This window comes from Delphinus delphis, chromosome 13, assembly GCF_949987515.2.
Source record: "Delphinus delphis chromosome 13, mDelDel1.2, whole genome shotgun sequence".
NCBI lineage: Eukaryota > Metazoa > Chordata > Mammalia > Artiodactyla > Delphinidae > Delphinus > Delphinus delphis.
Window position 1 is genome coordinate 34,177,686 of NC_082695.1, and position 23,053 is coordinate 34,200,738.

The window sequence follows — 23,053 nt, forward strand, 5'->3', positions numbered from 1 at the left end:
CTCGTTTATTGGGGATTTGTCAGTCATGCATTGGAGGGTTCTTCGTCCCCACTTAATCAGGGGAGGCTCCTTGGAAGAGGTGGTGGGCTTTAAGGTGAGTTTTCAAATTTCAGAAGAGATGTGGCGTCACGAATGGGCAACGCATGGGGGTGGAGGTGGGGAGCGGGAAAATGCCACGGGTGTTGGAGTGGTGAGACCACCTGCTAGACTCAAGCAAAGGGACTGGGTGGGCTGGAGTTGGTAGGTTGGGAGATGAGAGAGGGACTCGGGAATGTCCCCACGGGGCTGGCACATCCAAAGCGGGGGGCTCTGTCCTTTTAGTGGATTTAGTCCCATCGTATTTTGCAAAACACATTAAAAAGGCAATAATTCTGACATTCATGGCAGAAAGTGCGCTGCTCTCTCAAGTAAGGAAGGGACCAGGAGATGGTGCAGGCAGTGGCATTTCAAGGTCAAGAGAGGAGCTAAACGATGTCCCTCAAGGAACAAGGGAAGGCACAGTGCACGTGTCAGGCCCCTGCAAGGCCAAGCAGGGATTCAAGTTTCCTCTGCACGGAAACACGGAATTTTATTGAGAGATGATCCAAACCTCACCCTGGCTAACAAAACAGAAGACACAGCCACGAAAGCAAGCAGGACCATGAGGATGACTTTGCCTGTGGAAACTCCCAGTGGCAAGTCAAGCCGTGTTTCAGTTAATTATCTGTAGAATTCCAGATAACAGTGGGTCCACACTGGGCTGTTTGGATGTGTTATCGAGGAATGGCTTTGAAGTCAGAGCTTTTAATATTTCCTGCTTGGCCTAAGCACAGTATTCCACTTACAACAAAAGGATGGAAAAACACATTTTTCAAAAGGCCAGAAAGCCAAGAGAACATTAGATAACTTAAAAACTATTGTTCTGCTAGAACAATGGCCCCGTCATCATTTTGCTCGTAACTATGGTTACTCCTGGTTGCATCTGAACCCCCCAAACAGGTTTATGGTCTTCAGAGCAAAAGAAGAGTGAGGAAGAAGAAGGGCAGGGGGCAGAATGACTGCCTGGGGCTTTTTCAGGGCATCCTCATCACTCTGAGTTCCTGGGGCTCACGGGGAGTGGCCGTGGGTACCAGAGGTCAGGACTATTTCGACTGCTGCTTGAGCATCTTTCTGGCAGCTTCTTGGCTGCAGGCTGTAGTAGCTTGAAGGCTTGGGAGCATGCTGTGTTGTAGCTGTGTTAGAACCTGTGTGTCCAGGGGGCCCCCGGGGCGCCGTTGTTGAGCGGAGGGGGTGTTCCACGCATGCGCTCTCCGTGCATCCGGAAGGGGAGAGTTTAACAAGCATGCTTTGTGGGATGTACATTGGACACTGTTGTCTCGATTCGAAATCAAACCTCAGATGGTGGTGCTATGTGAATGCTTAGCTCTTTACTGGCTATCTTCCATCTGCGGAACGGACTCAAGGCGGCTTCTACAGCTTATGAAGGCAAGAAATATGCAGATCAGTGGAGGGCATCACTGCCAGAAATGAAACCGATTTCCCTTTCTTTAAAAATGACTCTGTTCTGGATTATCCTAGAACTCTGAGAATGGCACTAAGGTTTTAGGTAGGTTATCCTTTTCTTTTTCTCTTCTTTTTAAGGAAAAACAATTGTCAAATCATAAGAGAACGTCAACAGATTCCACGTGCTACTTCCTACTGAGTATTGTTTTTACGCAGGTCTGTCCGTTCTCTTTTTCTGAAGCAGGGCTGCCCCCTTCAGCATTTTGCAGCTTCACATAAGCTTCTAAAATCAGCAGAAAGGAAAAAGCTATTTATGTCACGGGAATGGTAAGGTTAAAAGTGAATGGGCCTTTCATATTTTAAAGACTTAAAATTACGGTGAAAGAGAAACACATCAATACTTTCTTTTGCGATGAAGAAAAAATATTTGAACAGGAAAAAATATAGGTTTGAAAGAAATAATCGCAAAGTTTTGTTGATAACGCTGAGTTCTGGACTCTAATTTCAGATTGATAACCTCAAACTCAGAAAATTGGGGGGAATTCCCTGGCCGTGCAGTGGTTAGGACTCTGCGCTCACTGCCGAGGGCCCGGGTTTGATCCCTGGTCAGGGGACTAAGATCCCACAAGACATGCGGTCAAAAAGAAAGTAAAAGAAAATTGGGGTAAGAGAGAAACATCCAGACAGCTAACTGGGGAGAAGGAGAAATAGTTGGGGCGATAGCAAGAATTCCAAGAATCTTCTAAATATTCCTCTTAAAAGGGATATTCCCTCTTGAAATTGGAGGAGGAAGAGGTACATATTTCCACAAGTAGGACCAACGTACCAGCCTGTCCAAGCAAAATGAGAAGGGAGGTCACGGAAGCACTGAGTCATGCCTGAGTTAGAATTGCCCTGACATCCTGCAGGCATCTTTCCAGGGAGACAGCGGGGGAGAGAGGGTCCAGCCCCAGCCAGAAGCTCCTTATCCGATTCCCAGCTCACTTGGGGCTGGGAGACTGCAAGCCCGGAGGCTGAGGACAGGCCTTTGCAACTGATAACCAGGTGCACTCTGTGAGGAGACTTGCCTCAAAGGCGACTTGTTTATCCCTTGTAGGTAGGTGACAATCCGAAATTTCAAAATGTTGTCAAATTCTTCTGAAAGCCTCTATGAGGGAATGAAGTTTGGTTTCTTTGGAAAAGTTCCATGTCTTTCAAAATGGGAACAGATGAGCCTCTAGGAAGAAATCTAAGAGGCGAGATGGTGACCCAAGCCCCCACTGTCGATGGTGCCTTTGGAGGGAAGGCTGGGTTTTCAGTTAACACCAGAGGTAACGTTTTGATTGTGAATCCCATGTCTCGATGAACAGCTTCAATTTCATAAACAAAAGCTCTGCTGGGCTTGTGGAGCTTTTGTTTTCCTTTTTTCTTCTTGTCACCTCATTTTATTTAGATAATTTTTTTCTTCCAGTGTTGAGATATAATTGACACACGGCACCGTATAAGCTTACGGTGGACAGCGTACATCATGAAATGATCATCATAGTAAGTTAATGAACATCCGTCACCTCATATAGTTAGAAAATAAAACAAATTTTCCTTGTGATGAGAACTTTTAGGATTTACTCTCTTAATAACTTTCATATATAACATACAGCAGTGTTCATTATATTTATCATGTTGTACCTAATATCCTTAGTACTTATTTATCTTATAACTGCAAGTTTGTACCTTTTCATCACCTTCATCCAATTCCCCCCTCCTAACCCCCATTCCCACTCCCCACCCCCTACCCTACCACCACCTCCCCACCTCTGATAACCACAAATCTGATTTCCTTTTCTTTGTTTGTTTTTGAAGTATAATTGACCTACAACACAGTGTTAGTTCCTGGTGCACATCATGATTCAATATCTCTATACATTACAAAACAGTCACCACTAGATACTTTGAAGGTGTCTTTCTTCATGATAATGACTCATGTACCATAAACCCCACAGAGCAGGGCACTTAGGACTGTTGTCACATCCAAGGTGATGTTCTCTGTGGCCTCAAGACCTCAGACCCAGTGAATGGAATGACTCCTCAAGAATAGGTTAAAAATAAAATAAGGAAAAACGTGACTCAATCTTTGTTCCCATTTTCAAAATTCACAACACCCACAGCTTCATGTCTGTATTGTCAATCTGTAAACATAGAGCTGCTTTTCAGTTATGAAGCGTTGATCTGACCTTTCATGTGTAAGGAATGAGATACTTTTGCTTAAGTAATTCTGTTTTCCATAATATGACATGCAGTGTTTCCAAAAATGCCCCAGTCTCAGTCTGTTTGGACTGCTATAACAAATTACCATAGATTAGGTGGTTTAAACAACAGAAATTTCTCTCTCACAATTCTGGAGCCTGAAAGTCCAAGATCAAGTCCCTGGCAGGTTCCTTGTCTGGTGAGGGCCCCCTACTGGGTTGCAGACAGCTGACTAGGGAGCTCTCTTGTGTCCCTTTCATAAGGGCACTAATTCCATTCACAAGGGCTCCTCCCTTATGACCTATTCACCTCCCAAGACCCAACCTTTTAATACCTTGGTGGTTAAGATTTCAACATATGAATTTTGGGGGGACATAAATATTAAGTCCATAGCAACACCAAATGAATTTAACATTTAAAAAATATTTCAAATGTATTGATATCATTCCCCCCCAGATGAATTTTGTTCTTGTCATTGTATCTTTCTTTTTCTGAGCAAAGCCATATACTTGATACATCAGGTTAGACTGTGGTAGATCCATTAACAAATAGATAGCTGATTGGACCTCTTTCTAGTAATAAATTTAGGATAAAGATTCAATATGTTTACTACTGGAAATCAAAGCAAAACATCTTTACAGACCTTCAAGTCAGAGAGCTACAGAGATAAGCAAGGGCTGCCTCCAGGGAAAGAATCCCTCCCTGTTCAACCAGAGTGAAGGGGGGCAGTGTGTCAGGGATCTAAAAACAGAATACTGTAGAAACTGAAATCAAGACTCAAGAAAGTTGTTTCTGCAAAGACACCCAGACCCTCTGCCTGCAGGGCTAACCTGGACTCTGGATCAACTGTACTGAGCAGTCAGGGTTCTCTCCTCAAATGTATTTTGCAGAGCATTGTTATACTTTTGGTGAAATTGTACTATTAAATAACAATGTCTCTGGGAAGAATGAGCACTGAGCTGAGAATTTACCAAGTAGCTTCCAAAAACTAGGACCCTCCTGAAATGGCAGAGATAGTGTGACCCATAAAATGGAAGTTGAATTTTGCCTAAATCGCAGTCTTTGTTGGGATGACCCTCACCTTGGGAAGAGTTCACCTCGAATAACCAGCGGCAACATTTCATAACTTTCTCACAGTCACCTTTTTGTTTTGTGTTGTTTTTCTTTTTCTCCTTCTCTCCTTCCCTCTCCCTCCTCCTCTATTCCAGCTGCACTTCTGTTTCTGCTGTGTCACAGAAAGCAAAGTAGACGGCCCTTCAGGCAACAGAAGGCCAACCACTAACTGGATGGTTTTGGCAAGTAACTACTTGCCTAGTTATCCAATAGGATGGAGATCTCTATTGCCTGGGGCAGCTGAAAAGACTAAAACAAGCTGATGTGTGTAAAGGACTTAACCTAGTGTATGGTATACAGTAGGTGCTTCTAAGCTCTTGTTCTCTTCTCTACCTTTCCCTCTCTGTGCTGACTTCCCAAGCCACCCTGCAGCCCTCCCTCTCTCCAGGGTCCAAAGATCTAGCCAGCAAGTGATCACTTCCACCGGAGTATATGATGGCACGCCGCTGAAAGTGTCATTTTGGGCAAAGCCATAGCAAACAACCAGAATAAACCTTTGCTTCTCTGCTTTGAGAGAGTTTCGAGGGAAGCAGCTCCTCAGATGGGAATACAGCTCCTTGATCACCTCACGGGAGCTCCGTGCCCAAGTGAACAGGGCTGGGGTCTAATCGCAACCCCACTTGGAGGTGTTCCCATCAGATGGGATGATTGCCTTACCTGCTCATCCAGTCCTGGGTGGGGGTGGGGAGGAGAGGAAAGGTTTCAGCTGGTCCAACAAACAAAGTGTTAGGTAAACACTGATTTTTATCAATATTAATAATGTTTTCTTATGAACTAGTTTATAAGGTCACAGTGTTCCTGAGTGCGCTGTTTGTCAACACTAACCAAAAATATGGAAGTTTCTGAATAAAGAAAACTAAAGAGACAACAACCATAGCCATCCAAAGAGCAGCCTTCTATAAATCTTTACATCTATAGCCAAAAACTAATCAAGTCTGTGCTGAATAAGCAGCCTTGAGCACCTAGCAAGAGATTAGCATAACTCAGAAGACAGTTTGCTTCCAAAGCGCCAAAGCATAGCCTTCACCACCCTCCCTGGGGCAGGAACTAGAAATGTATAAATCAAAGGCAAGCTGTAAAGGAAAAGCTGCCAGTTTAAGTCACTGATTTATTTCCTGGCTTTCCTCTTTGTTTTTTAAGAGAGTAAGTTTCAGCGCTTATGTGTTGACTATTTTTAGCAATCTTCTGGAAGTTTTCAGTGCACACAAAGCTCTTAATAAAAAAATAACCAACTCTATGATGCCGCATTAAGAAGGCAGCTTTTAAGGACAGTGGTCTCATTGGCAGTCTTTGAAGTCAATTCAATAGTGACTTTAAAGCCACTTCTAGTATTTTGGTTCCAAATTTAGAAAATGGCCTTTACATTTTCAATCTAAAATTGTGGTCTGACCTTACTCTTAATTTTGGGACACACCATAATTTAGACAACTGCTAAAATCACTTAAGGCTTTGGTTTGGAGTATGAAGCTGGAAAAATCACACCCTCTTAAATTACCCATCACATCCATTAAAATTAACTGTGAAATCAACTTGATGTTGGCCCTGTGTGCATTTGGTATTCAACTAAGATGCTTACCTAGCTAAATATTGCCACGGCTGTATACACAACGGTTTGGTTGAAGCCATTAATGCTTTAAGTTGGAAGAATACACATGATGACTTTAGTTTGGTTTCACTGAGGAAAAAGCCAACGCATTTTTACAATAATACGTCAGTGAAATGCAAAATCAGATACCAGTCCCAAAAGCTTTATGGATCTGAAATGTTTCGGAGATATGTATGGATTTTCAGGTGTTTCCTAGTTTTAACCAACATGTATGCTTAGGTGGAAACAGAAAGCTAACGGATACAGTTCTCTTGAGTACAGTTTTTCTTGAACACATGCCTGTTAGGAGATACAGAGGCAAGTTTAATTTCCTTTTAAGCCTTCTGTATACCATGGTTGATTTTATAGATGGCCTCCTCAAGTGTAAACTCCTAACACTGAGTTTGGAACACACTCTATTGGAGGACAGTATAAAGGACATTCCTAGGTTCAAACTTTGTCCCCATAACTCCTTGGCTGTGCTGTAATCTGAAGCAAGTCACTCTCTCTGAATCACACTTTCCTCATCTATAAAATGGGCTTAAAAGTACTGAGCAATCCAGATGATTAAGAGGCCTAAATAAAATGAGATCCTGTTGAAGTACCTAGTAAAGTGTTTGGCACATAGGTATTCAATATATTTTAGATGGTTATATATATTGTTTTGTTACTGCCTTTATTTTTATTGCATTGGCTCAAAAACTGAGTTCTCAAAATCAATGCTTCTAATTTTGCTTGACGTTATTTCATAAGTTTTTAAGAGTAATGATCGTGTGCCTAAGTAATTATGAATTTGTTTTTTTTACTAAATTGAATATAATTTTATTGCACGTAACCTAATGGAAATCTAACCAAAGTTAGATACAATCAAAATCACATGGTAGGGCTTCCCTGGTGGCGCAGTGGTTGAGAGTCCACCTGCCGATGCAGGGGACACGGGTTCGTGCCCCGGTCCGGGAAGATCCCACATGCCGCGGAGCGGCTGGGCCCGTGAGCCATGGCCGCTGAGCCTGCGTGTCCGGAGCCTGTGCTCCGCAACGGGAGAGGCCACAACAGTGAGAGGCCCGCGTACCGCAAAAAAAAAAAAAAAAAAAAAAAAAAAAAAATTCACGTGGTACTTAGGAAAAATGATCAGCATGTCTCCAAATATCCTTTACTCCACTGTTTTCCGTTCTTCATCCAGTTGTTAATGTGGTTTAAGTTTGGAGCATTTTTGTTTTGTTTTAATACTGCTTTGGAATAACATTACTCCGGTAAATGTTCCCCAAATTAAAAATAGAACACTTTAAAAAATATCACCCTAGAATGATTTAGAACATACTCGCCTTTTCAACATCCCAGCACTTGTGGAATATTATAAGGCACATTGAGGGGAAGAATTCAGCCTGCTTAAGGCCTATGGCAGCTGGCACAGAAAGACTTTATTTCCAAACATATTTTATTACTTTATTGTTCTTAACCTATTAAGACAAAATTAATAAAGTTATTAAATGCCTGCATTATGCCATGTCTCATATGAGGCTGTGAGGAAAGACAGATGAACCAGACGTAGTTCTCCTATCTAGAAAAGGTGGCATCTATGGAAACAGATCATTACAATTTCATATAATAAAAATGGAGTAGTAGGAGTAGATTAAAGGAGTTACATGAACATAGAAGTCAGCCTAGGAACCCTGCCTGGGGATCAGAAAGATGCCCCAGTGAAAGACATACAGAAGGCAAAGCGGAAGCAGTGTATCTGCAGGTGTACTGAACCCCAGGGCAGACAGATCCCGGCCGACGCCTCCAGGAATCAGATGCGGCCGCTCCCAGGCACCATCTCGCCAGATGGCAGGAGGGAGCGGCTGGGATCCTTAGCATGGGACACATATAAGTGAACATCCTCCAGAATGTGTGGCTACAGTGAGGAGCTCTGGTCTCCGTGATCCCACTGAGGACGGGGGTCTAGGTGCTAGTGGAAACAGCTCTCAGAGAACACTGAGCAAGCAGCCCTGTACCCTGGAGGTGAAGCTGTGTGTTTCACCCGTGCACTTGGCTTTGGCCTTAGGCAAATCTTGTCCTCGACCTGCATGGAACCTCACAGGCTCCTTTAGAAAATTCACCCTATATCATTTAAAATATACCACAATGATCCACATCCCCTGTTTTTGGTTGTTGTTTTGTGGTTTGTTGTTGGGGTTTTTTGTTGTTTTTTTTTGTTTGGTTGGTTGGTTGGTTGGTTTTTTTGGCCAAGCTGCACCGCTTGCGAGATCTCAGTTCCGCGGTGTGGACTGAACGCAGGCCACGGCAGTGAAAGCCTAGAATCCTAACCACTAGGCCACCAGGGGTCTCCCAACATCCCCTTTAGATAAATTTATCTTCTTTAAAAATCTTTTAAAGAATTTGTATCATTTTTTAATCTACGATTAAGTATGTAAAACTCATTCTGTTTATGATTAGCTATGATTCCTTGGTAATCATACATATTTAGTATGTATGAAAGTATTTTCAAATGTAATGGAATTTTGTGAGTGGTAAGTTTAACAATTAGTGATGCTGACATAATGTTAGTTTATACCATTCAATTAAATTTTTATTAGTTTTGATCTTGCAATTTTTTAATCCGTGGTTTAGTGCCAGTAACTTTTTTCAAGACTCAAATATTTTATATCCTCTTGAAAGGCTCATAAGCTGAGGCCTGGTGCCTCACAGGACATAATCACTGTAACACCTGTTCTGTGCCCTTATGGGATTGCTGTGGGGTTAAGTGGGGTGAGGGACTGAAAGTACGTCTGAATCTAGAGTGAAATATAAACACTTGTTATCATGAATATATTGCTATGTATAGAAAATCAGTCTACTGTTGATACCACAGAGGACAGTGTATGTGTATATATGTATTGTCTTATTTTTATGGAATAACTGCCCCTAGAATACTTGGTAATATACATTAATCATTACTTATTAATACATTTGTCATTTATAATTAGTAAAAATATATACGTATATATACTCAGAGTAGTATTATCTATAAATACATTGTCTTACTTTTTCGGAACATCTGTGCCATCTTGTTTGCTGCCTTCATGAAGGATATGTTTCCCTATAGCGTAGTTGTTCAGAGTTCAGTTCTAGAGTCTGACTGCCTAGGTTTGAATCCTGGCTTTCCTGCTTATTAGCTGTGTGACTGTGGGAAAGTTAACTAACTTCTCTGGACCTCTCTTGCCTCACTAAAATTTGGAATGACAATAATAATTAATGATTAAGTTGTATAATCCATGATAAGTTCGTGGAACCGTGTATGTCAGATCGTATGCACTCGATAAACGATGATGGCTGTAGTAAAAATAACAGTAGTCCTACTAGGAATAAAGGAGGTGAGAACAATTCTCCAGCTAGGAAAGGTCTTTAATTTACACACGCAGTATAGGAAGAACACAGGTGTGGACATATGTTCGGTTTCCATCACTGCTGTGTCCTCAGTGGAGAATGTAGTACAGGGACCACGACTGGGGGCTGACTAACCCACCTCTCCACGTGCTGGGTTCTCTTTGTGGGAACTTTGTCAGTTTCCATTACTTGTTGAAGCGAGGATTCATTTCAGCCCCAAGTCCAAGGGCTCACTGCTCTGTTTCCTGCCATGGCACGTCCTGACTTTCCTGGATGCTTTGAACTGCTTTTGAAGATCACATTCTATTACCACACGTTACAAAGAATTCTGGTTTTGATCCTGGGAGTGGGCCATACTGCATTGCTTGGCCCAGAAATCAAGGATTTCAGTGTGAGGTTTGGGGTAAGAGCCCGTGGCTTTGCAAACAAGGCGGCCTGGCTCTTAGCCCAGAGCGGGCCTTCAGCAGGACTTCATGCCAAGTTACCCTGTTTCTCTTGCTCTATATCTTTTTTTTTTCCCCAGCAAATACATATTAAGCGCCTGAAAGACACTATCATAAGAGCTGTGAGAGATACAAAAAAAAAAAAAAAAAAAAATCATCGTGAACCTATCTCATTAATCTAATCAATTTAAAAGACAAGTCTAGGGGACTTCCCTGGTAGTCCAGTGGTAAAGAATCCACCTTACAATGCAGGGGACACAGGTTCGATCCCTGGTCAGGGAACTAAGATCCCATATGCCACGGGGCAACTAAGCACACGAGCTGCAACTACTGAGCTCCCGCACTTCACCAAGAGCCCACGTGCCACCCACTACAGAGCCCACGTGCTCTGGAACCCATGCACCACAACTAGAGAGAGGGAAAATGCATACACCACAACTAGAGAGAAGTCCGAGCGCCACAGCAAAAGATCCCGCGTACCGCAACAAAGATCCCGCGTACCACAACCAAGACCTGAAACAGCCAAAAATAAATAAAATAAATAAATTTTTAAAAACGCAAGTCTATGAATAGCAATAGTGGGAGTCAGTCAAATGATATATTGTATTTCTTACATTCATCAAACTGATGTTCTACCATTATGTGCATCTGAGATTTAAGAGGCTTCCTGCCTGGGTCTCTATGGTAGATACTATATGCCAAGCTGGCTCTACAGGCATCACGTCTGTGGGCAGATTTTAAGCAAAGGGGCCGCTTTACAAAATTCTATACAAAATTCTAGTCCTGTGACAGCCCATGACCTTGTGCTGTCTTCACAAAGCAGCACGTTCATGCTCTTCCTTGCTTCTGTATGGGATCCTCTGGCCGCAGCCGAGAGCGCTCAGGCCATGGGAGGACTTTTCTATTCGAAACCAATGGGTGTAGAAAGCTCTATCAGGAAACCGAAGGTTAGTTTTTTTGAGTTCTTGTGGCCTTATCATGGAAAATGGTCCGATAAAATAGATTCAACAAAATGAGACTTATACAACCATCGAGGCCCATCTAATATCCACTTTGATACCATCAATGGATGTGACAACTTTAGGACCTTGGTGAACTTTATGCTACAAACAGGCTCATTTAGAGCTGTTCTCCAGATAAACTAGAACTCAGAGACTGAAGGTATCAAGGACTGATGGAATCAAATGTTTCTGTTAAAGACAGCAAATATACAACACCTCAGGGGCTTAATATTATTCTTTAAATGTCCCTACTCTTAAAAACGTAAGATTAACAGACAAGTCATTGTGATCTTTATAAAGTATAAAATTATTCCATTAACAAGATGACATTCAAAGCAGTGAAATACACATTAATGTAACTAAAAGAAGAATATGAAAGTATGAGATCGGGAGATGAAAGGAAAAAAAAAAAAGCCGCCCAGAAGAAAAACAAACAAAAAACCTAGAATTGATCGTGAAATACCAGTTGATTTCTGAATAGAAAATATTAAAGTGCTAGCAGGATGGAAGGGTCAAGTGGCAGGCTTTCTACCTACCATATTTGGAATTGGTCCTTACCAAAACTCTACTGTATTAATATATTCTTGAAAGAACTAGAAAACATTTTTAAAAGCATCATCAAAATCACAGATACAGGAAAGTGGCCCCGGAAGCAAAGTGTGGCTACCCTCTACCCAATAAACGGAGCGTATTTCTACAGGCAGACAAGAGGAAAGACCTAGACGGAGACCTTTCTAGAATCTGCAGTTCATTCATTTTCTTTTACCAGAGCGTGGCACTTAAAATTAGGAAGTGAAATTCCTTGATTAGCCTTTGCCTCTTTCTTGCTTCTTAACTATCCCTACAAATGTCCGTAAACATATACACGCAAAATTACAAAACAGTAACAATAAGGACAGGGTACCCCAGCTGCCCATTAGGTAATCAGGCTCATTCTGAGGTCCTTTGTCTGATAGTCCAGTTTTGTTCTTAGAGAAAGATCCGTTTCCTTAGAAAGACATATGAACGGGTTTAAGATGTGTAAAACTATAATTTTTTTTAAAATTCTACTGAGCCAAGTACTGTGGAGGTACAGGGCTAGAGACGGTCAAGACAGGGGGTCTGACGTCTTGGGAAGACAGAAATCCATAATCACAGTGCAGGGAGGAGAGGTGGGTGAGGCATCTTCTACGGGCTAAGAGGGCACAGGGACAGTGTGGATAATTCTGGAAGTTTTCACAGAAGAGGTGATAGCAGACAGGACATGTGAAAGATGAGTAGGAGTTTGCCAGGTAAAGAAAGGGAGGGTGGAAATTACAGGCAGAGGAACAGTGTGTGTCAAGTCAAAGAGCAGGAAATATGTCAATTATATTATATTTGAAAAAGGAGCCAATGCTGTCTAGGGAGAGAATAGGAAGAAGCAGAAGAGAAAGGGTTAAGTTATAAGAATCCCAACAAGGGGTTTGGGCATCATCCTTTAGGAAGGGAAGAGTCACTGAAGACCTTTCAGGCAGGGAATACAGTGATCAAGTTTGCCTCTTCAAAAGATAACTCAGGGGCTTCCCTGGTGGCGCAGTGGTTGAGAGTCCGCCTGCCGCTGCAGGGGACACGGGTTCGTGCCCCGGTCCGGGAGGATCCCACATGCCGCGGAGCGGCTGGGCCCGTGAGCCATGGCGTCCGGAGCCTATGCTCCGCAACGGGAGAGGCCACAACAGTGAGAGGCCCGCGTACCGCAAAAAAAGATAACTCAGAGGACAGTGTAGGTTTTGACTGGAGACAGAGAAGCCTGTAATTATTAGGGAAGGCCTGTCAAGATCAAGGCAATCCATGAGATGGAGGAGATTGGATTCATGGAACTGATGACTATGTAAACATACCTATGAGGAAGGGGAATGCGGGGTTACGAATTGGATATCGCCAATTTCTTTATTTTTGAACGTTCGAATCAAACGTAAGGGGGTTCCGTTAAGCAAAAAAGAGTTGGATTGAACATAAGAAAGTTGTGAACAAATAGCCAACTGCAAGATGAAGTTCTTAATCTGGGTCCATGAATGACCTTTAGAGAGTCCCTACAACCATCTGAAATTAAAACCACACTTTGTACATGTGTGCATATGTGAATTATTTCTGGAGAAGAGTGTCTATAGCTTTCAACAGATAATCTGAGGAGTCGATGACCCAAGACGTAAAAGAACCTCTTCATTGCAAAATTTGTAGAATTGCAATCTCAATGAAGTTTTAGAAAACAGGGTTGAATACCGTTATGGACTGTGTTTCTAAACTTTAAAAAAATCCATACCCCCTTCTGATATCCTATAGGTATATATATATATATACACCCTGGCATAAACAACCTCCTTCCACTCTGAAAGGCTGAGAGATTCTCCTAAGGGAAATATGCAAAGCATCCCCCTTCCCTGCCTCACCCCTGTCTTCCCCCTGCTCCACCACCCCAATCACGCTGAGAGTCCTTCACAGTAGCACCCTCCGGCCAAAAAGATATGGTTAGGTTTTACTTTCTGTCACTGTAATATACAAACCAATAGATATTTCATTTTCCAAATTTAAAATTAGGTTCTGATAGGGTTTCACTTCTAGTAATATGACAGGATATATACACGTATGCACACACACACATATATATATAAGCATACATATATATTCTTAAAAACATCAAAGATCTAATGAGTTAGTAAGGAGTTACTGGAAAGCAGAAAGTGGAAGAGGTAACCAAAACAGTAAAGTTGCTCCTGCCCTGAGGGCATTTGCTGAATCAGGTTGATCATTAATTCAGGTTTTGATGGTCCCCTTTAGTAGGAAGAAGCAGACAGACATTAAAGTCCAGAGCCTGCCCAAGGAGAAATCTAACAGGAAAATCCTATCCCATACAACATGCACCCCAAAAGCTTATACTCTATAGGTAAGGATGAATCAGAATGTAACCATCTCCACATGAGACACTTCCCAACCCCAGCTCCAAACGAAACAAAATACACATGCACAAAAAACTCCTGTGGTGGTAGAAGGCAAGAGATTATCCATTCATGAGAAGTTGTAACCATATACATACTTCTTTCATGCCCTTGGCCCAAATTCACATCAACTGAGCGGTTCAAACGCCCTCAATCCATGAATAGTTCAAATGATAATCCTCTACAGAAAAAGGAATATTTTCCTAGGCCACAAATAGCTGTCCAAAATAATTCTCCAAGGAAAGTGACCAGTTACACTGTCAAAAATAATCAAACGGGGCTTCCCTGGTGGTGCAGTGCTTAAGAATCCGCCTGCCAATGCAGGGGACACGGGTTCGATCCCTGGTCTGGGAAGATCCCACATGCCGCGGAGCAGCTAAGCCCGTGCACCACAACTACTGAGCCTGCACTCTAGAGCCCGCAAGCCACAACTACTGAGCCCGCGAGCCACAATTGCTGAAGCCCGCGCACCTACAGCCCGTGCTCCGCAACAAGAGAAGCCACCGCAATGAGAAGCCCACGCACCGCAATGAAGAGTAGCCCCCGCTCGCCACAACTAGAGAAAGCCCGTGTGCAGCAACAAAGACCCAACACAGCCAAAAATAAAAACAAATAAATTTTTTTTTTAATAAATGACTTTAAAAATAACCAAGCACACAAGGAAACAGGGCATCATAGCAAGAAGAGAACAGACCCTCTGAGGATTAAGATGTTGAATTATTAGAATTGTTACAATACAGATATACATGCCATGTGTAAAGAAATAAAAGATAAGCTTTAGAAGAACTGTGGGGGAAAAAACTATTTGTAAATGACTAGGAGATTCGAAAAAGTGTTACTTCTGCGATGGGCAGAGCTTTATAAAGGGGAAAAGACGTACGGGGGTGTGAACCAGGCGCTTCTGGGGTGCTGCCAGCATTCTATATCTTGGCCTAGATGGTGGTTACAGGATGTTCATTTTGTAATTATTCTTTAAGAATATTATATACACAGAGAGAGAAAATTTAACAAAATATTCTATTACAAGGCAAACTATGCTTTTTCAAATTACAAAAACCATCCCCCACCACATCCCTCCCCCGACCCCGCAGGATTCTGATATGCCCTCCTGTTGGAGAATCAACAGGATGACATTTAGGGCTATAGAGTATAGAGGAAGGACTGCAGAGATAGGGTATGAGGAATCACATGTGCTCCAGTGGCACCTTCTACCCCATGGGTCTGTGCTGGAGGGAGGAGCGTAGGGGAAGACTGACCAATGCTTGGGATCTGGTCAGTGTCTTCCCTGAGCTCTGATGCCTTATAACTTCTTTAATCTGTTCTTCTCAAGAGCATATGTAACCCAAAGACTTAGTAATCACACACCAGAAAAATTTGGTTACAAAAAAAAATTACTAACACTAATAAAATATTAGGGCTATTTTTATGAGACCATGACGTTGTTTCAGAATTAAACGTTTGACAGCTTTCAAAATTGAATTCACATACCATGAAATCCACCCATTTAAAGTATATAATTAGTGTCTTTTTTTTTTGTTTTCTGTTTTTTTAGGATATTCACAGAGTTGTGCAACCATCACCCACAATCTAAGTTTGGAACGTTTCCATCCCCCCAATTAGTCACTCTCCACCCTCTGACCCCAAACCTAGGCAAGCCCTAACTGACTTTCTGTCCCTCAGAATTAAAATGTATGCTTTTAGTTTAACTGCCTTAAAGCAAACTATTTTTCTATTATGAATGCTTGAAATTGCCCCAAATCTAATCTCCTGAAAAGAATCGCTAATTCAGCCTATGACTGTTTTCTGTTGGGGGCAGTGTTTAAGTGGCGCTACCTTGGGGATCTGTGCAGATGCTGAGCATCTCCAGGGCAACATGCTTGACCTGAAGATGGTCTCTCCTCACCACTGTGACCCACTCACCCCCCAAACACACATGCAACCTCAAACAGGGTGTGATGATCAAAAATGCCAGCACAACTGCATGTAGGTCTTGGCCACCAAAGCGAGTAGGTGGCACGTGCCCAAGTCTTTACGTAACCTCTGAATCGTTGTAAGATTTGACTGTCACAAAATCATTAGGCATGTACTGTAAAGATTTCCGTGAAGGGAGAGGCAAAGCCTGGTAGAAGTCGCTGCCAGGAGCCCCGAGGCAGTAGAGGCAGTGGTGTAACCGAATCAAACTTGGGTCCACTTGGTCGAAGTAAAGCCAGTCTACTGACACCAGGTGGTGGTGAAGGAAAGTACAACATTTACTGTAAGGTGCCATGCTAGGAGCTTGGGACAGCTAGTACTCGAAAAGCCTGAACTCCCCAGCAAAGCGTTTTAAAGGCAAGATGAGGGAGGGGCAGCCCAGCTTGTGTACAATTCTCTGATTGGCTGATGGTGAGGTGACAGGATGGTTAACAGTGTCAATCCTTAGGCACCAGTAGGTCTGGGGGCTACATGCTCATGGTCACCAAGTAGTTCATTTCTTCCATTTGGTGGCATTTTAGCATCTGTAAAACAACTCGGGAAATGTGCATCAGATACCATTCTCTAGGTACTTCAGAGAGGAGCTGCGGCTGTGGATGGAGAGAGGGGTCTGTCCCGGGAAGGCCCCGTAGGGTCCTGCTCGGTTCACAGGCACTATGAGGCAGGCACCGGGCAGATTCAAGGGCTCATCACTTTGGTTCTTCCCTTTTGCAGGTTCTCTGAGTGGTGGGTAGACTTTGCTTCTCAGAGCATCTGTGGGGGCCCATCTATATGGGACTGTTATGTATTTTGTCTTTTAGGACAGGAGGGAGGGGCATTCAGTGAAATCCACCTGGGTCTTTGTGGTCTATTACTTGGAGTTTAGATTATTTTGCTCTTGAGATCCTATCTTAGTCTTATCAGAATGCTCTCACAAAATATCATAGGCTGGAAAGCTTAAACAACAGCCATGTGTTTTCTCACGGTTTCGGAGGCTGGAAAGTCCAAGATCAAAATGCCAGCAGGGTAGATGTCTGGAGAAAGCTCCCCTCCTGGATTCTAGACACTGCCTTCTCACCCTGTCCTCACATGGCCTTTCCATGTGAAGAGAGAGAAGGGGACCGAGAGAGGGAGACAACTCCCCGGTACCCTCTCTTCTTATAAGGGCACTAATCCCATCACCAGGGTCCCACCCTCTGGACCTCATCTAAGCCTAATTACCTCCCCATCTCCAAATACCAACACAACGGGGTTGAGCCTTCAACATATGAAGCCTCTGGGGAAGGGGGTGCAGACATTCAGTCCATAACAGGTTCCCTTCGGCGCATAAGGTAATATTATGACCAATCCCTCCCTTTAAACAGAACAAATAAGATAAAATTTGAATTAAAAGGGGGTGGGGTAGTCTTCCTCTGTTAGTTTCCCCTATTCTTGTAAATAGTCTTTAACGTGACCTGTTTATCATGAACTGTTCCTGTGAAGGAAAAATAAGCTGGCCCTTCCCTTCTAAGAAAGGTACGTCTTAACGTTTGTGGGGTTCAGGTGCTAAGTGAACGGCTACAAAGCGCCTGCTGGTCAGAGAAGTGACACGGCAGAAACCAGCCCCCAGCCTCGCCAAGCTGTTTCCTTTGACATTCCAGAGGCCCGCCCAGCCCTTCTGGTTTCCCGGAATGTTGTCCCTGGGTCGTCACGTGGTAGCCGAGGAAAAACCCTGCAGCCTCCCCGGTGAGCTGCAATAAGACCTCATTCGCCAACAGGGACGGATACCCTGAGTGGCCCCCACGGAGCCCGACGCAAGCTCGGGGGCACAGTCACAGCGGCCAGTCCCCGTGTGGCCCAGCGCGTGCAGAGTGTCCCAGACCCACTGCCCCAAAGAGACAGTTCACACCCAGGTCACCACAGCCCACCATCTCACAGAAGAGGTGGACGTGACCGGATTGCACAGACAAACATCCGACAGGCTCCGACAGGCTCAATTTAGGCGGCACGGAGGTGACTGGGGAGTCTGGTTCCTCTCAGCACGGGCGTTTTATCAATTGCATCTCAAATGCTGTCACTCACCCGGAAAGGTCCTAAAACACCCCTTGCTTCCGCTTCTGAAGCAGAGGGATGTGGTGGCAGCTGTCTGGGGGAGATGGGGCTGGGCCTGAGGGGTAGGAAGGAAAATTACCAGGTGGGACTGGACCAGACGGAGGAAAGCAGGCAGTGCGGGAAGGTGGGAATATCCCCACTGACGTCCAGCTAGCATCCCTCCACTGGAGGCCCAGGGGCTGCGTAGAAAAGTTCCATCAGCTGGGAAGCTAGGAGAAATGCCCTCATTTTATAGGGAGGAAGACTTTTCCTTTTCACAGAGCCTTGAAGAAGCTCAAGGAGAGATGTCAGCAGAACTTAAAAGGGACTGAATCCCTTACATAAGTGAACTTGTGTATTGATCCATTATATACATGAAGCCCGGAAATAGGAGATTAATATCAGGGCTGGTGTAAATAATGGCTATTAATTGCAATTAATAACATTAACTACAATTAATTACAATTCACCACAGTAGTATTAAGCATTTACTTTGTTCCAAGTCCTGCACTGGGCCCTTTACCTGTATTATCTCACTTAACCTCTCAACAACCCTATCAGAGAAGTACTTTCAGCATGCCCACTTTACAGACAGGGACACCAAGACTCAGAAAAATTAAGCTCCCAAGATCACCCAGCTAACAGGAGGCTGACCTAGGACTGAAATCATTGCGTGATTCCGTAACTGTAAGCTCTGGCAGGAAGGCGCGACCTCACTCACGTTTCTAAAGTGAGTATCTTTCCAACTAGCCAGTTTGGGATTGCCTCAGGCAGGCAAGGAGCTGGGAAAAGAAGAGAGGGAAACAGCCACGCCTTAGGCCGCCCCAGGCTGGGACAAATAGACAAGATCTCGCAGGGGTGCTGTAACCACAATCTAGCCTTCTTCCCGGTCTCTTTAGCACAGCACAGGCTATGAAGGGGGTGGGGACCTGTAGCCCCAGGGAGACTGAATTCCAGGCCACCCTTCTCCCACATTTCCCCGCAGAGCCCATCTTGGAGGGATAACTGTGCCCATCATTCCCAGATTCCAAGCCAAGCGGTGTACCCCAGGAAACTAGTTTAACTGTAGATTCGCTAGGAACACACACATCCGAGGGTCCACGACTACCGTTCATTCCTGAAGAACCAGCCCAGTCACTCATTTTGAAGGTGAACCTTAGTGTGTATCAGAATCACCTGAAGGGCTTTTCTTTTTTTTTTTTTTTGCGGTACGCGGGGCTCTCACTGACGCTGCCTCTCCCGTTGTGGAGCACAGGCTCCGGACGCGCAGGCTCAGCGGCCATGGCTCACGGGCCCAGCCGCTCCGCGGCCTGTGGGATCTTCCCGGACCGGGGCACGAACCCGTGTCCCCTGCATCAGCAGGCGGACTCTCAACCACTGCGCCACCAGGGAAGCCCCTGAAGGGCTTTTAAAAACACAGATTGCTGGGCTCCACGCCAGTGCTTCTGAATCCTGGGTCTGGGTGGAGCCTGAGAACTTGACCCACAAGTTCCCAGCGCTGCTGGCACTGCTGGTTGGGGGACCACCTTTGAAAACCACCATTTTAACTGATGGAAGCCTTAGCTTTGTGACTCCATTTCTGGGCATGTATCTCCGCATGTTGAAATGTGATAGCGGCTGTTCAAGGACGTTCATCCTTACCACCTGTGTTGATTTCCTATTGCTGCTGTAACCTTACCACACACTTAGGGGCTTCAAACAACACCAGTCATCTTACAGTTTTGGAAATCAGAAGTCTAAAATGGGTCTGCAAGGGCCGCACTCTGTTGTGGAGACTCCAGGGGAGAATCCGTTTCCTACCTTTTGCAGCTGCTAGAGGACGCCTGCACTTCCAGGCTCATGGCCCCTTCCTCTGTCCTCAAAAACAGCAGCAGAGTAGCATCTTGAAACCTCTCCCTCGTCGCTCGCTCGTGCTCGCTCGCGCTCGCTCTCGCTCGCACACACACACACACACACACACACACACACACACACACACACCCTGCGCCGAGTCACTTCTTCTCTGACTAACCCTCTTAGAAGAATCCTTGTGAGATTTCATTGGCCCACCCCAGCTGAGCCCACCTAAACCTGGCTGGGAACTAAGATCCCACGTGCCACGTGGCGCGGCCAGAAAAAAAAAAAAAGACCCTTAACTTAATCACGTCTGAAATCCCCCTTTGCGATGGAAGGGGAACATACGCACAGATTTTGAACATTAGGACGTGGGCATCTTTAGGGGCCTTCATTCTGTTCACCACTACAGCCATCCGACAGCTGCTTACCCTCCTATATCACAGTGCCCTTCCCGCAAAAGAAAAACCGAAACCTTATCAGGATTTGCATGATGCCATCCCTCCTTCGGACTCGCCTGGTAATGAAGCATCTTGCACGGAGGACGGGTAGTGGGGGGAGGAAGGTAGGAGCCCTGAGGGAGGGAGTTAGCCAAGTGCCTCTTAGACCAGGCCCCGAACACCCACTAAGTCTCCCCACGCTTGCCAGACTTTCTAGACTCTAGCCTTGGTGCCCCGCCCTCTGAGCCAGGAGCCTCCAGGCTCCCCCCTGGGCCTCCCCCAGGTCAGCGCTCACCCCAGGCTCGGCCACCAGCACTGCCTCCCAAACCTGCCAGCAGGCGCTTGTGAAAGATGCAGAAGGAGGAACTCTACTCAAAGCCTTCTTGCCTTTTGAGTTTCCGATGATCACCCTCAGAACTCTTCTGGGCTGAAGTCCCAGCCTCCAGGCTGTGGACTTTCTATTGGCGTGTTAATTTGCTCGGGCTGCTGTAACAAACTACGACAGACCGGGCGGCGTAAACAACAGAAATAAAGAAACGTACTTTCTCACAGTTCTGGGGCCTGGAAGTCTGAGGTCAAGGTGGGGGCAGGCTGTTTCTCCTGAAGCCTCTCTTGTTGGCTTGCAGACGGCTGTGTCCTCTCTGCATCCTCACGTGACCCTTCCTCTGTGAGACGCCCCTGGTGTCTCTCTCTCTTTTTATAAGGACCCAGTCCTATTGGATTCCAGCCCATCCTCATTTTACCTCATTTTAACTTAATTACCTCTTTAAAGCCCTTATCTCCAAATAGGCTTGCATCCCGAGGTCCTGGGAGTGAGGGCTTCAACGTTTGAACTGGAGGGAGGACACACTCAGCTCATAACAGTTGGCTAGGATCCTGGGAGACTCAAAAATCCCTTCCATCCTCTCTGTGCAACAGGTGGGGAGGGGTGGGCCAAGCTGGGACCGTCACAGTGTGCACCTCGGCCCAGGTCTGCCTTTTGGTCTTAGGTCAGGGATGGGAGGAAGGTGGAGGAGGCCAAAGAAGCCCCCGCAGGCTGAGTTTTAGTCTCTCTAAGCAAGAAGCAGCATTTAATGCTCACCCTCCCGAAAGCCAACTCCCTGCAGAAAGTTTTTTGCTTGATACACAATTTACAGCAAGTCACAGACATTCCACCAAGTCAATACACACCCTGGACCCAGAGGAAATAAAGGAGCTGACAGTGAGGGCTTGTGTTTGATGGTCTTTGCAGGGGCTGCGTGGTAGAAAATGATTTCATCCTCAAGGCATGGCTCTGAGAAGGAAGTCAGCCAGCAAGTTGAAACAAAGCAAACAGCCTTATCTTGTTCTTGATTCATGGGTTCCGCTTTCTTCAAAGCCCTTTAGAGGCAGGACACTGAATTGTCATTGTCAGAGTAACTGCTGTTGCCAAGTCCCTCCTGGGACCTTGCATCTGTGACTTATAAGACCTGGGGTCTCTGACATTTTCCCTTGACAAACATTTGCTGCTCGCTGGTCAGACTCACTACCCAACAAGGGCTTAAAATATACATATATGAAATACACACATGTATATAGTAAGTGAAATCAGCCGGTCACAAAAATCACAAACACTGTATGATTCCACGTACAGGATATGAGGGACCCAGAGTTGTCAGATTCATAGAGACAGAAAGTAGAAGGGTGGTTTGCAGGGGCTGGGGGTGAGGGAGGGGAAGCTCTTGTTTAATGGGTAGAGTTTCAGTTTTGCAAGATGAAAAGGGTCTGGAGATCTTTTGCACAGCAGTGTGAATGTACTTATTGAACTGTACACTTAAAGATGGTTAACATGGTAAGTTTTATGTTACATATATTTTAGCACCGTTTTTTAAAAAGGCTGCTGTAAGCAATCATTTAATAGAATGATTAATGATCATGTAATAGAATGTCAAGCCAACCTAGGTTTGAATCCCATATCTGCCACTCACTAGTTTTGGGACAGGGTTCTAAGTTTTTTGTTTAGTGCCTTAAAACGACAGCAATCGTGTTACTATTTCTGTTCCTGTGGGGCAGGAATTTGGGAAGAGCTTTGGCTGGGTAGTTCTGGCTCAGGGTCTCTTCTGAGCTTGCAGTTGGGTGGGTGGAGGGTTGGATCACTGGGGGCTGCTGAACACCTCTCCCTCTTCCTAAGAGTCTCCAGGCTTCTTCATGGGGTCTTTCCACGAGGCTGACTTGGGCTTCCTTACAGCATGGTGGCCTCAGGGAAATCGGACGCTTCTGTGGTGGCTCAGGGCTCCAAGCAGGCAGATGTCCCAGGGACTAAGGGAGAAACAGCATCACCTTTTCTGATTTAGCCCTGGAGGTCATGCACTGTCAGTTCCTGCGTACTCTCTCAGTCACAAGCAAATCACACACTTCCCCAACTTCAAGGGGAGGGGTATCGGACTCCACCTCACCATGGGAAGTGGCAAAGTTCTAGAGCAGGTTTGGCAAATTACGACCCTTGGAACAAATCAGGCTCACCTCCCCAAGGCAGCCATGTCCGTGCCTTTACATATCGTCTCTGGCTTTGCCACAATGTCAAAGTTGAGTTGTTTGGGACAGAGACTGCATGGTCTGCAAAACCAAAAATATT

At 44.9% G+C, this 23,053-nt stretch overlaps 1 protein-coding gene across 14 annotated transcripts in view; it reads left to right on the forward strand.

Moving 5' to 3' along the window:
- DLGAP1 (DLG associated protein 1) overlaps positions 1 to 23,053 on the forward strand; it is a 320,351-nt gene that overhangs the window by 216,439 nt on the left and 80,859 nt on the right. The window lies entirely within an intron of this gene.